The 14,525-nt window shown below is 44.9% G+C and overlaps 1 protein-coding gene across 1 annotated transcript in view; it reads right to left on the bottom strand.

Annotated features, from left to right (window-relative positions):
* Positions 1-14,525, bottom strand: part of LOC126235733 (Golgi apparatus protein 1) — a 160,259-nt gene that overhangs the window by 28,465 nt on the left and 117,269 nt on the right. The window lies entirely within an intron of this gene.

The following is a 14,525-nucleotide window of genomic DNA, read 5'->3' as shown; positions in this document are numbered from 1 at the left end:
TGTATTTTTGACTTCTTGAGGCACTTACATATAAATTTCTTCAGTTATTTCAAGATGTAAAAATACATTCTGTACAACTGTTTGTTTAAAAAGCAGGCAATGTTAATTCATGGCCCAAATAGAGGTTCTTATTTATACTGAGGCAAACAACTGAGCCATTTGCCTCCTTGTTGTCATGTCATCTTACCAGTACGCCACCTTTTGATATGTAGTCGTGCTACATGAACAAACGTTACCAAGTATCCATTCAAGTGACTGTGACTAGAATATGAGAGTGAGTGTATAGTAACAATGTCTGTCTGCCCTCCATATACATCAAACATTATTTATAGGTTGCAAACTTTCAAACTGTCCAAACTATAAGTCAAAAGAATATTTTTTTCATATTTTCAATGTTCAAATATCCTGAGCTCTTACACCATACGTCTACATAATTACTGTCTGTAACACCAGTAATTATTATAGCATTTGTTTGTTTTAACTTGAAAGCAATAATCCCAAATCTTTTCTGTTAGCTACAAAAATAACTTTAGCAGGTTTCAGAAGCTAGCCAACTGATTTTTTGCACACAGAAACGAAATTGTAACCTTCCAATTGTAATTTACAGACTCAGAAAAGACTATATAGTACTCCAGGAATACAAGAGCGATTTTTTTTAAAAAATTGTAGTTTCTGCACAATCAGAGCTTTCAAATTTTATTTTGCCAGTCTTTCCGACTAATGGAATTGTGGGCCACCTGATGTTACTGTGGAAACCAAAGAGCTGACACAACACTACTGTCAGCTGCTGAGACGCCACTACCGAGTGGAGGCACACACTGTCTAAACTACATCAGAATCTGGGATGCAATCTGACTCTGAGCCCATCTGAGGCAATTGTGGTGTGACCTGTGGAATGCAGGGGCCATTAATTGCCATAGGCAGAATTTTGACACAGAGTGGAGTGGACTTTATTTTGGAATGGAGATTTAAGACAGCTAGGAGTGGTTCTTAGGAGAACCCCACATACACTTCTCGTGAATAAACTGGAGGGAGGGTGGGGCATGCATCTAGGATGGGATCCATGATGTGTGTAAGATGGACCTTGATCATTTTTGTAAGCGACTGTGAGTTTTCACTCATGAAACACATACAGCAACTACTAATGAAAGCTGAGCAGGGTTGTCAGGAACTAGTGACAGCTATATTACTGACAGTCTCCCACATCACTTGTGTTTACGGCTTTTCCACCATTTAATGAACACCATGAAGAGCGGGACGCTCACCACCAGTGATTGCAATTATATTTTTCAGATTTTGAAAATTTTGATTTGGAAAGAGAGGAGGTGGACAGGGACTGTGACTGCTGTGTTCGGATGAGGGCTGAGTTGGCATCCCTTCGCTCACAGCTGCAGGTGGTGCTGACTTCAGTCGCGCAGCTTGAGGCTGTTGCCAATGGGCACCACTGTGGGGAGCCGGACTTGGGTATCAAGGGGATGTCAACCTCGTCCCGTCTGTCCCCAGATCGGTCTGCTGCTGTGGTTGCCCCGGTTGCTGCCCGCAGTGGGGCTGAGCCCTCGCCTGTGGTTGATTGGGAGATCGTTCCAAGGCGTGGCAGGCAGCGAAAGAAGTCCCCGGAGGCTGATCAGAAAGCCTCCGTGCGTCTGACAAACAGATTTCAGGTACTGTGTCTGGCTGAGCCAGATGCAGCTACCTGCCCTGTTTGAGAGGATGATTCTCAGCCTTCAAGGTCCGGGCAATCGCAGAGGGTGGGCTTATTGGTAGTTGGGAGCTCCAATGTTAGGCGCGTAATGGGGACCCTTAGGGATATGGCGGCAAAGGAGGGGAAGAAATCCAGTGTGCACTCCGTCTGCATTCCGGGTGGAGTCATTCCTGATGTGGAAAGGGTCCTTCCGGATGCCATGAAGAGCACAGGGTGCAGCCAGCTGCAGGTGGTGGCACATGTTGGCACTAATGACGTGTGTCACTTTGGATCTGAGGAAATTCTCTCTGGATTCCAGCGGCTATCTGGTTTGGTGAAGGCTACCGGTCTTGCTTACGAGATGAAGGTAGAGCTCACCATCTGCAGCACCGTTGACAGAACTGACTGCAGACTTTTGGTGCAGTGCCGGGTGGAGGGTCTGAATCAGAGGCTCAGATGGTTTTGCGACGGTGTTGGCTGCAGATTCCTTGACTTGCGCCATAGGGTGGTGGGGTTTCGGGTTCCGCTGAATAGGTCAGGAGTTCACTACACTCAGCTGGTGGCTACAAGGGTAGCGGAGGCTGTGTGGCGTGGACTGGGCAGTTTTTTAGGTTAGAAGGCCTCGGGAAAGTACGGGATGGGCTGCAATCTCAAAGGGTGCATGGCAAATACAGGATGTGCTTGGATCAAGGAACAGTCAGAATTGTGGTTGTAAATTGTTGTAGTTGTGCTGGGAAAGTCCCTGAGCTTCAAGCGCTAATAGGAAGCACAGAAGCTGAAATCGTTATAGGTGCAGAAAGCTGGCTAAAGCCTGAAATAAGTTCTGCAGAAATTTTTACGAAGTCTCAGACGGTGTTCAGGAAAGACAGATTAGGCACAATTGGTGGTGGAGTGTTTGTGTCTGTCAGTAGTGGTTTATATACTCAACAGCTGAACTAAGTTAATAATTGGCTCCTTCTACCGACCCCCAGACTCCGATGATATAGTTGCTGAACAGTTCAGAGAAAATTTGAGTCTCGTAACAAATAAATACCCCACTCATATGGTTATAATTGGTGGGGACTTCAACTTTCCCTCGATATGTTGGCAAAAATACTTGTTCAAAACCGGTGGTAGGCAGAAAATATCTTCCGAGATTGTCCTAAATGCTTTCTCCGAAAATTATTTCGACCAGTTAGTCCACGAACCCACGCGAATTGTAAATGGTTGCAAAAACACACTTGACCTCTTAGCCACAAACAATCCAGAGCTAATAGAGAGCATCATGACTGATGGGATTAGTGATCACAAGGTCATTGTAGCTAGGCTCAATACCGTTTCTCCCAAATACACCAGAAACAAACGCAAAATAATTTTATTTAAAAAAGCAGATAAAGTGTCACTAGAAGCCTTCCTAAGAGACAATCTCCATTCTTTCCAAACTGCCTATGCAAATGTAGACGAGATGTGGCTCAAATTCAAAGATATAGTAGCAACAGCAATTGAGAGATTCATACCTCATAAACTGGTGAGAGATGGAACTGATACCCCATGGTACACAAAACAGGTCCGAACGCTGTTGCAGAGGCAACGGAAAAAGCATGCAAAGTTCAGAAGAACGTGAAATCCTGAAGATTGGCTAAAATTTACAGACGCGTGAAATTTGGCATGGACGTCAATGCGGGATGTCTTTAATAGGTTCCACAACGAAACATTGTCTCGAAATTTGGTAGAACATCTGAAGAAATTTTGGTCGTATGTAAAGTACACAAGCGGCAAGGTGCAGTCAATATCTTCGCTGCGCAGTGCCGATGTTACTGTTACCGATGACTGTGCCGCTAAAGCGGAGTTATTGAACGCAGTTTTCTGAAATTCCTTCACCAGGGAAGACAAATGGAATATTCCAGAATTTGAAACACAAACAGCTGCTAGCAGGAGTTTCTTACAAGTAGATACCTTAGGGGTTGCGAAGCAACTCAAATCGCTTGATACGGGCAAGTCTTCAGGTCCAGATTGTATACCAATTAGGTTCCTTTCAGATTACGCTGATACAATAGCTCCCTACTTAGCAATCATATACAACCGCTCGCTCACCGATAGATCTGTACCTACAGATTGGAAAATTGCAGGTCGCATCAGTGTTTAAGAAGGGTAGTAGGAGTAATCCATCGAACTACAGACCTATATCATTGACGTCTGTTTGCAGTAGGGTTTTGGAGCATATACTGTATTCAAACATTATGAATTGCCCCGAAGGGAACAATCTATTGATACGTAATCAGCATGGTTTCAGAAAACATTGTTCTTGTGCAACGCAGCTAACTCTTTATTCGCACGAAGTAATGGCCGCTATCGACAGGGGATCTCAAGTTGATTCCGTATTTCTAGATTTCCGGAAAGCTTTTGACACCGATCCTCACAAGCGACTTCTAATCAAGCTGCTGGCCTATGGGGTATCGTCTCAGTTGTGTGACTGGATTCGTGATTTCCTGTCAGGAAGGCCGCAGTTTGTAGTAATAGATGGCAAATCATCGAGTAAAACTGAAGTGATATCAGGTGTTCCCCAGGGAAGCGTCCTGGGACCTCTGCTGTTCCTGATCTATATAAATGACCTGGGTGACAATCTGAGCAGTTCTCTTAGGTTGTTCGCAGCTGATGCTGTAATTTACTGTCTAGTAAGGTCATCCGAAGACCAGTATCAGTTGCAAAGCGATTTAGAAAAGATTGCTGTATGGTGTGGCAGGTGGCAGTTGATGCTAAATAACGAAAAGTGTGAGGTGAACCACATGAGTTCCAAAAGAAATCCGTTGGAATTTGATTACTCTATAAATACACTCCTGGAAATGGAAAAAAGAACACATTGACACCGGTGTGTCAGACCCACCATACTTGCTCCGGACACTGCGAGAGGGCTGTACAAGCAATGATCACACGCACGGCACAGCGGACACACCAGGAACCGCAGTGTTGGCCGTCGAATGGCGCTAGCTGCGCAGCATTTGTGCACTGCCGCCGTCAGTGTCAGCCAGTTTGCCGTGGCATACGGAGCTCCATCGCAGTCTTTAACACTGGTAGCATGCCGCGACAGCGTGAACGTGAACCGTATGTGCAGTTGACGGACTTTGAGCGAGGGCGTATAGTGGGCATGCGGGAGGCCGGGTGGACGTACCGCCGAATTGCTCAACACGTGGGGCGTGAGGTCTCCACAGTACATCGATGTTGTCGCCAGTGGTCGGCGGAAGGTGCACGTGCCCGTCGACCTGGGACCGGACCGCAGCGACGCACGGATGCACGCCAAGACCGTAGGATCCTACGCAGTGCCGTAGGGGACCGCACTGCCACTTCCCAGCAAATTAGGGACACTGTTGCTCCTGGGGTATCGGCGAGGACCATTCGCAACCGTCTCCATGAAGCTGGGCTACGGTCCCGCACACCGTTAGGCCGTCTTCCGCTCACGCCCCAACATCGTGCAGCCCACCTCCAGTGGTGTCGCGACAGGCGTGAATGGAGGGACGAATGGAGACGTGTCGTCTTCAGCGATGAGAGTCGCTTCTGCCTTGGTGCCAATGATGGTCGTATGCGTGTTTGGCGCCGTGCAGGTGAGCGCCACAATCAGGACTGCATACGACCGAGGCACACAGGGCCAACACCCGGCATCATGGTGTGGGGAGCGATCTCCTACACTGGCCGTACACCACTGGTGATCGTCGAGGGGACACTGAATAGTGCACGGTACATCCAAACCGTCATCGAACCCATCGTTCTACCATTCCTAGACCGGCAAGGGAACTTGCTGTTCCAACAGGACAATGCACGTCCGCATGTATCCCGTGCCACCCAACGTGCTCTAGAAGGTGTACGTCAACTACCCTGGCCAGCAAGGTCTCCGGATCTGTCCCCCATTGAGCATGTTTGGGACTGGATGAAGCGTCGTCTCACGCGGTCTGCACGTCCAGCACGAACGCTGGTCCAACTGAGGCGCCAGGTGGAAATGGCATGGCAAGCCGTTCCACAGGACTACATCCAGCATCTCTACGATCGTCTCCATGGGAGAATAGCAGCCTGCATTGCTGCGAAAGGTGGATATACACTGTACTAGTGCCGACATTGTGCATGCTCTGTTGCCTGTGTCTATGTGCCTGTGGTTCTGTCAGTGTGATCATGTGATGTATCTGACCCCAGGAATGTGTCAATAAAGTTTACCCTTCCTGGGACAATGAATTCACGGTGTTCTTATTTCAATTTCCAGGAGTGTAGTACAATTCTCAAGGCTGTCAATTCAACTAAGTACCTGGGTGTTAAAATTACACACAACTTCAGTTGGAAAGACCACATAGATAATATTGTGGGGAAGGTGAACCAAAGGTTGCGTTTCATTGGCAGGACACTTAGAAGATTCAACAATCCACTAAAGAGACAGCTTACACTAAACTCGTTCGTCCTCTGTTAGAGTATTGCCGCGCGGTGTGGGATCCTTACCAGGTGGGATTGACGGAGGACATCGAAAGGGTGCAAAAAAGGGCAGCTCTTTTTGTATTATCACGTAATAGGGGAGAGAGTGTGGCAGATATGATACGCGAGTTCGGATGGAAGTTATTAAAGCAAAGACGTTTTTCGTCGCGGCGAGATCTATTTATGAAATTTCAGTCACCAACTTTCTCTTCCGAATGCGAAAATATTTTGTTGAGCCCAACCTACATAGGTAGGAATGATCATCAAAATAAAATAAGAGAAATCAGAGCTCGAACAGAAAGGTTTAGGTGTTCATTTTTCCTGCGCGCTGTTTGGGAGTGGAATGGTAAAGAGATAGTATGATTGTGGATCGATGAACCCTCTGCCAAGCACTTAAATGTGAATTGCAGAGTAATCATGTAGATGTTGTCAGGAAATCTTGAACCATGCCACCTCATACAAAAATCTGATTACTTAACAAATCTGGTGGAACTTTTGTCGTCTACAACATTTTCTTTATTACAAGAAGATTTTTCTACAAAAACAAGTTACTGCAGTCTCTGCCCCCAGCCCAAAAACATAAAAGACTTAAAAGTGTTTCTGGGTAAGATCAACTATTATGGTCGATTCATTGCAAAATTAGCGGAAACCTTACACACTGAACCAGCTAAGATGCCACGGTGCATGTTTCAAAAGAACACCTTGCTGTCAGCTGGGTCATTCCATGCCAGTTCATCTAGAGGTTACCCCATGATCATCACGGATTTTGATGGAATTTTTTATGAACATTTGGATACATTTCCAATAAACATAGGTAAAGTTTCAAAATGACTAATTCTACACTTTTGGAAATACAGTCACTTGTTCAACACCATAATGCAGCTATCAACCTGAGAGTTTTCTGCAACTTTGAGATGTAGTACCTCTGCCAGTACTTTCTTTAAAGGAACAAAATTAGGCCATACTGTACAACACTTTGCACTCTCGTAAGTGAAAGAATAATAATAAAAAAAACTCTCAGCAATTTCCATATGGATAAAATGAAGCAAAGTCAGCTGCAAAAATAGATGTTAAAAAAATGTAAAGTTTAGCATTGTACGTCTCTGAAAGTAACTGCGGGATAAACCTGAAACTTGGCACGTACAAACTTACAAAAACATGGTCTCAGAATACATAATTTCATTCTCCTACTTCACCCAAGTACTCTACACATGTTGAGGACAAAGTTTATGGCTTTCCTAAAGTTGTCAAAAATGGCTACTTTTGGCCCATTTATACAAAAAAAGAGTTATCTGCAAATACTTTTAAACTACTTTCATTAGAAGATCATGTTCTGAGCCACCCAAAAAACTAGATTTGGTTTTGCAATGCACACATATAAGGCTTTAAAAAAACAAGTTGGAGGTGCATTGAAAATGGGCCCATATTCCTGTGGATTTCAAATTAAGTCCGACATCTTTTACTATGTTCTACAATTCTTTTGTGCTCTCTTTGGATGATGATATCAAAAGGCTTACTGACCAGAAAGTGAGATAAGGAATAATTCACAAAACTTCAAAAAAGGTGTCTTTTGTCATGACTCACGACAGCTTTTCAGTCTGATTTCTGCTATAAGTACAGACTCAAACTGGATATAAATTCCACAATTTAACTGTGGATTACCAAGGCAGTGGAGATCATGTTAGTAAAACTGCTGCATAACAGCATCAGCATACTTTGATTGAATAGCCATCATCTTTATACCATTATCACACTGTGTAAATTTCAGTGAAGTTCACAGCAGTCTTCCTGACATTGTTTGGAATGGACTCATGTCACAGAGAATTACTAGTATGTCTTTTTATTATGCAATTCTACTGATGTGCTAGTTTAATTCCAGTCTAAGGTATAGTGTACTTGGTGTTACCATAAATTGTGATTTATGTGGGACATTATCGTGCTGATGAAAAATTGTATAACTGTGTTGCTTTGGTCAATGGTGGCTTAACCACTGCTGGTTATTTTCACAGTGACAAAACCAGCATCGCCATTGCCATAGGTGCCATAGCCGATATCTGTGCAAGAGCAGCCACAGGTGGGTACTTAACCACAGATTCTCAAAAGGCTGGTAAGGGTTTCTTTACACAGGATCCCAAGCTGATGATGTATATCTACAAGTGTCAGAGAACAAATCTAGAAGAGGTCTCTCTTAGTCTCCTGCTGTAAGTTACTTCAATTTTTACAGGGTTCATTAATTTGCAATAGAATGTCATGAGAAAAACTTCACTGCCGGTCAGATGATGTGACTGATAGGATTGTTTGGGAAGAAATTTTGATTAAGACACACACACACACACACACACACACACACACACACACACACACACACAAAACCCTAACTTTTCAAATGCGATTATCTCACATTATTAGAGCCAACAAACGAGAAAACTATTCTTTTTCTTTGATTCCTTATTCAACTTTATTTTTTATAAAAATAATTTTGTAAGACTACTTATTTACAGTTTTTCTCAGTAAGACTTATTTCCCAGTCATCACGACTTTTGATACTATCTTCCACATAGAGCACTAAACAGTTGTAGAGCGTAATAAAATATGTTAGATTTAATCTGAATACCACTGGAATATACCCATTTTCAGAGCACCTTCACCTTGTTGTTTTTCAGGGCCTTCAATGTGAAAACCCCTCCCTCTCTGACATTCTGATTACTGAATAATCGTTTGAGGTTTCGAGAGCTGGGGGTACTCAAATTGAATTGTAGTGTGAGGTTGCAGAAGTTCGACTCACTTCCCCCTGTCGTTTGTCGGACAGTTCACAGGAGAACGATATAGTGGCAGTAGTCTGCACATGAGCAAAACATCATGGGCCCGGCCCAATTCACTGTGGCAGCCATGACCGCAGTAGCAGCACCAAGCCCAGTAATGAACAACAACACAAGCATTCCATGCTTCCCTCTTGTCTGTCATGTGTTTTTGCTTATGACAGGCTGGATTGTCCTAAGCAGTGGGCCATTTGCGGCCAGTGCAATGAAATGGGCCACATTGCTTCTGTTTGTAATGCAAAATTCCAACAGTCTATTGCGTGACATGGACGTTAATTGTGTATCGGCCATCTTCATTGCACCCAATAAGCTTTTTATAGATGGCAAGGTTTTGTACACGGAAGTTGACACTGGTGCCGCCGTGTCATTACTCAACTTGCAAACGTACATGGACTTGGGTTCTCACCCTTCAGCGCCAGTGTCACGTACATTAGTCACACACAATAAACAAAGCATTCCGATATTAGGTAGTTTCTCAGACCTAGTCTGTGGTTCCTCTGCTGACTTTTCTGGTGGTGAAAAACGCAAGCACTGAAAATTTGTTTGGCTTGGACACCTTTAACCTTTTAGGGCTTACAACTTCCGATGAAGTTAATCTCATCTCTATCAAGTGCTTTATACACAACCCGACTCTGTACAATCTGAATTTTCCGTCTTGTTTTCTGTGGGCTTGAGTTGTGTCAATAATTTCAAAATTCACATCACCCTTTCTTTAGGACTTGCCCTGTGCTAATGGCGTTATGTGAACAAGTCAAGACGGAGTTCGACCGCCTCACAGCCTCCAGGGTCATTTAACCGATCGCATCCAGCGAATGGGCTACACCCTCAGTCATTGACAAGAAGCTGTCGGAACTATTAAGCCTTTGCAGCAATTTCAGAGTTTCTGTGAATGCTCAGTCTATCACTGATGCATATCACTTGCCACACCCTGATGAACTTTTTGTGAAGTTCACTGGTGGTCAGTACTTCTCCAAGATCGACCTCTCCAATACATATCTGCAGCTTCCCATTGATGCTGACTCTCAATTTCTCTTGGTTGTTAACATGCCTTTTGGCTTGTATCAATAGTTGTCGTTACCCTTTGGTGTGGCCGGTGCCCCAGCCAATTTTGCAGTGGTTTCTTGAACAACTGAAGACGTCTGTGCCTCGCTGTGCTAACTATCTTGATGAAATTGTGGTCTCCGACTCCTCCACTGCCGTACACCTTAACAACTTATGTACACTCTTTCCAGTATTTGCAATTTGGAAACGCGCCGTTTCTTTCAACCTTCTGTTGCTTATTTTGGGTTCAAAGTCTCTAGTGCTGATATCGAACCTCTTTGTCATAACGTCTCTGCCATTGTGGCTCTTCCGCGTCCTATGTTGGTCAAGGAACTCCGTGTTTTTTCTAAAGTAAGACAGCTCATTATCATCAGTTTTTGAAGGGGTGGCACCAACTGCACAGCTGTTACATGCCTTGCTGCATAACGGGACATCTTTCCACTGTCCACAGGCTTGTGAAACTGCATTTTCCAAATTGAAGTCTATTTTTCAATCTGCACCTTACCTCATAACATACCAACCGGGTCAAATTTGGCGTTAACAACGAATGCATCCCAGAATGGGCAGGGGCAGTGTTCGCTCATAAATATTCTGATGGCTCCAGGCTGTCTATTGCATCCACGTCAAAGATGCTTAATTCAGCTCAGATTAGATATTCACAAATCAAGAAAGAAGCCCTCGCCATTGTTTATGCCTTACAGAAGTTTCATGTTTTCCTGCATGTTGTAAAATTCCATCTCATCATGGATTGGAAGATGTTAGTTTCGCTGTTTAACCCATCAGTGTTGTTGTCAGACAAAGCAACGCATCACCTTCAACACTGGGCGCATTTCCTCTCTTGGTACAACTATGAGATTCACTTCTGCCCCAGGCTTCGACATATGAATGCTGATGCACTCTCCCATCTTCCGGTCAGTCCAGACTGAGTTTTTGATCAGGAGGAGTTAGTCTGTTTCCACATTGATGAATGCACTCACCTAATTGTCGGTGGTTTTCTAATAACTAGCCCTCCGGTTGCGCAGAGTAGTGCTACCAATCCGATTTTACGGAAAGTGATATACAGTGTACAACATGGCTGACCTGAGGCACCTCCATTGCAGACTTCTGACTCCCTCTGTAACTACTGAGTGTTTCGGCATCGTTACTCTGTCACCGATGGTGTTCTATTCCTCGATATGGACTATTCAGCTCGTCACATGGTGGTTCTCTTGGCTCTCGATTCGGAGATCCAGCAATTGCTGTACGCTGATCACTGGTGGGGTGTCACGCACTAAGGTGTTAGCCCACCATCATATTTTTCGACCTGGTTTTGACGGAAACATTACTCGTTTGGTTACAGCATGCTCTCAATGCACATTGCAGCAAGCTGCCCCGTGGGCAGCGTTGTCTCCGTGGCCACAATCTCTGCAGGCCTGGGACTGTCTCCACATAAATTTTGCCAGCCCTTTCCTTAATGCATACTAGCTAATAGTAACTGATGCATTCTTTCAGTTTCAATATGTTGTTCACTGCCTGTCAACATTGGTCCCTGCAACCTTTGTAGCCCTTTAAAAATGTTTTACATCGAAGGACTTCCAGCAATGTTGGTCTCTAAAAACGGCCCTCAGTTTGTGTCAGCGGAGTTTACCACCTCCTGCAATGCCCACGGGATTTGCCACATTTGCATCCCACCCTTCCATCTGCAGTCCAACAGTGAGGCAAAAAGGCTAGTTAGGACATTCAAAACGCAAATGAAAAAGTATGTGACTTGGTCCCCATCCGACGTTGCCTTGGCTCTTCCTATCTGTTCACGCTGTGCGGTGACAACAGCCCCAACAAACTGCTCCACGGGTGTCAACCCTGGATGCTTCTGCTCTCTCCTGTGGCCCAGCCAGGGAGACCAACCCGTGCAGCCATCGTCCCATTTCCAGCCTGGGCATGCAGGTTTGTTCATCACCCAAAATGGATTCCTGCCGTCATATCTCCCAATGCTGTGGCTGCATCTCTGTGATGTCTGTATGGAGGAGGGCCTCTGCGCACATGATTACGACCAGTTGTGCCTGCACGTGAACAACTGGGCAACTCCTGCTGCAACACCGATGTCGCCACGACAGACTGTGTGACCTGTAGCTATCTCTTCCGCCTCAGCCACCAACTGTGTGGGCACCACCACCACCACCAGGCCCTGGGCCTGATGTGGACATGGAGCTCACGCCAAGGTCACCCATCCTACTGTATGTGTTGAAACAAGAAGGCAGACTGCGACACTGCCCATGCCCCAATTACTTCCAATCATAAGCCCGAGTATCAGCACATCATCTCAGTCAGAGTCTCGCAGAGGAAGACACTGTGGACATCTCTAGAATCCAAGCTGTTCTCCAAGGGAAGAGGAATGAAGTAATGTGCGCACATTTGAAAGCTGCATGCATTAGCAGTGTGTTGTCATCTGTGTGAGTGCGCCATGAAAGAGCAACACTGTGAACTTCCGACAGAGCCTGCTGCAGGTGAATGCCTATTGAAACCCTGCCGTGATTTGGGGTAAAACAAATGACTATCCCTTTACAAGTATTGAATTGGCAAAAGTAAAACTTTACCAATGTTTACTGAGAACAAGTCCGAACATTCACAAAAAATTTAAAGAAAATTGGTCAGTCAAGCAGGCACATTCTCTGAAGTTAAGACTACTTGGCATGGAATGCCCAACTAGTTTTTCAGGCTTTAATAGCTTGCCTTAAGGAGGCACTGTGTTTGACAACATACACCGCTGTTCTGCCTATAGCAGTAGCAACTGACGTCTTTCTCCACAGTACCAGCGCAATCATGTCATACGAGTAGCCCGACAGCACTGAGTGCCCTATGGCATATGCTTCTAAGAGTTTGTCTGCTTCTCAGCAATGCTATTTTCCAGTAAGTGCGAGGCCTTCACTATGATTTATGCAGTTCAGAAATTTAAATTATTCCTTTATGGACATAAATTTCATCTTTTCACAGATCATTGCCCATTGCTCACCGCCTTTGGCCCCAACCATTGTTTACCAGACTGGACCATCCATTGCCTGCAGTGCTGGGCACTATACTTGTCTAGCTTTCATTATTCTATCCACTATCTAGCAGCAACATTACCTGCAAATCCATTCACACTGCCCCGATTCCCGATGGGACCCAGCACAGCCTTCAATCGACATGAATTATGGTCTCCAGCTTCATTAGATCTGAATTCAACATAATGTCTACCCAGCATCTGCAAGAATCTGATGTTACACTGTCTCGTTCACATTGTACAACATGGAAGGCCAGACACTCCTCCCAGGCCCAAGCTTCCCACCTACTGGTCATGATGACATCAACTACTCCTAAACCAAGGGGTTCTATCTTAGGCCTCTGACAAGGCCACTGTGACACCCTGTTCCTTCCTCTTTCAGCTGTGAGTTCTGTGCCTCCTCCACATTGCCCATTGGGGCATGTCCCAAATGAAAAGTCTGATGTGACAACATGTGTTCTACCCAAACACTGACTCAAACATTGTGGAAATGGTCTGTCAGTGTACAGCCTGTCACCTCCCCAGCAGTTTTCTACCTTCCCAGACACTATGGAGCCATGTGAGAATATCCGGTCATACTTTGCAGGGTCATGCCAGCAGACTGGCTGCATGGCGACCCTCACACACCCTCTTAGATATAATGTGCCCACCCCCAGTACATGTCATCCCTGAGGCCTCTCCCTTCCTAGTGGGCAGCTTGTTGCAGGAACATCAGTTTGGGTGCTACCGAACCTTGACCCGCAAGATGATCGCGGCCTGCTCACCTGCCACAGATAAATTACGTATACTATGGCCTCTGCCCACGGACTTCTGCAGTTTCATCGAAATCAATTTTGCCTCCTCCATCCTCGTCAGCAGCCACCTGCGGACTCTCCGGTACTGTGGTGACTCCTGCATCTTCCACTGGCCGTCATCCTGCTTCGTCCTTCTGCAGTGACACCCATGGACACAGACCTGCCACTTCTCCCGGTGGTGGCTTCTGCAGACCACCAAGCACCACCTGCTGGTTCTTTATCAATGGATGCTGTTTGGGGGGATGACAACTCTACGTGAAACTACACAGCATGGACTGAACTTAGATTAGTATGTGGACTTAGCATAGCATGCACTGTTTCTGAGGAGTGTGTGTTTGTGTGTGTGTGTGTGTGTGTGTGTGTGTGTGTGTGTGTGTGTGTGTATAACTTACATTTATTTCTACAAATTTTTGGAACTGTTACATTTAAGATTTCATGGTAATTTTTCTTGGCATTGTGCTCAAATATAAACTGTTTTCTACATCAGTACCAAGTGTATCTGAGGCAAGATTTGTTCTTTGGCCCAAACACACTCAGACATGGTTGTTACTTTGATGCTTCCACTTAGCCACATGCCAGACAAATTCTGTCATTGATGACAGTTAATTTAATTAACTAACTTCAAAATTTCAGCTCATCTAATAAATCAATAATAATGTTAATATGCGATTCAACATCATTGTCATCGGAGTTAATTTCAACTGAAAATATTTTTCATAATAAAAGTGGATTAGCATATA

Source organism: Schistocerca nitens, chromosome 2 (assembly GCF_023898315.1).
Source record: "Schistocerca nitens isolate TAMUIC-IGC-003100 chromosome 2, iqSchNite1.1, whole genome shotgun sequence".
NCBI classification, from domain to species: domain Eukaryota; kingdom Metazoa; phylum Arthropoda; class Insecta; order Orthoptera; family Acrididae; genus Schistocerca; species Schistocerca nitens.
The sequence above is the reverse complement of the archived record's forward strand: the minus strand, read 5'-3'. Positions and strand labels throughout refer to the sequence as shown.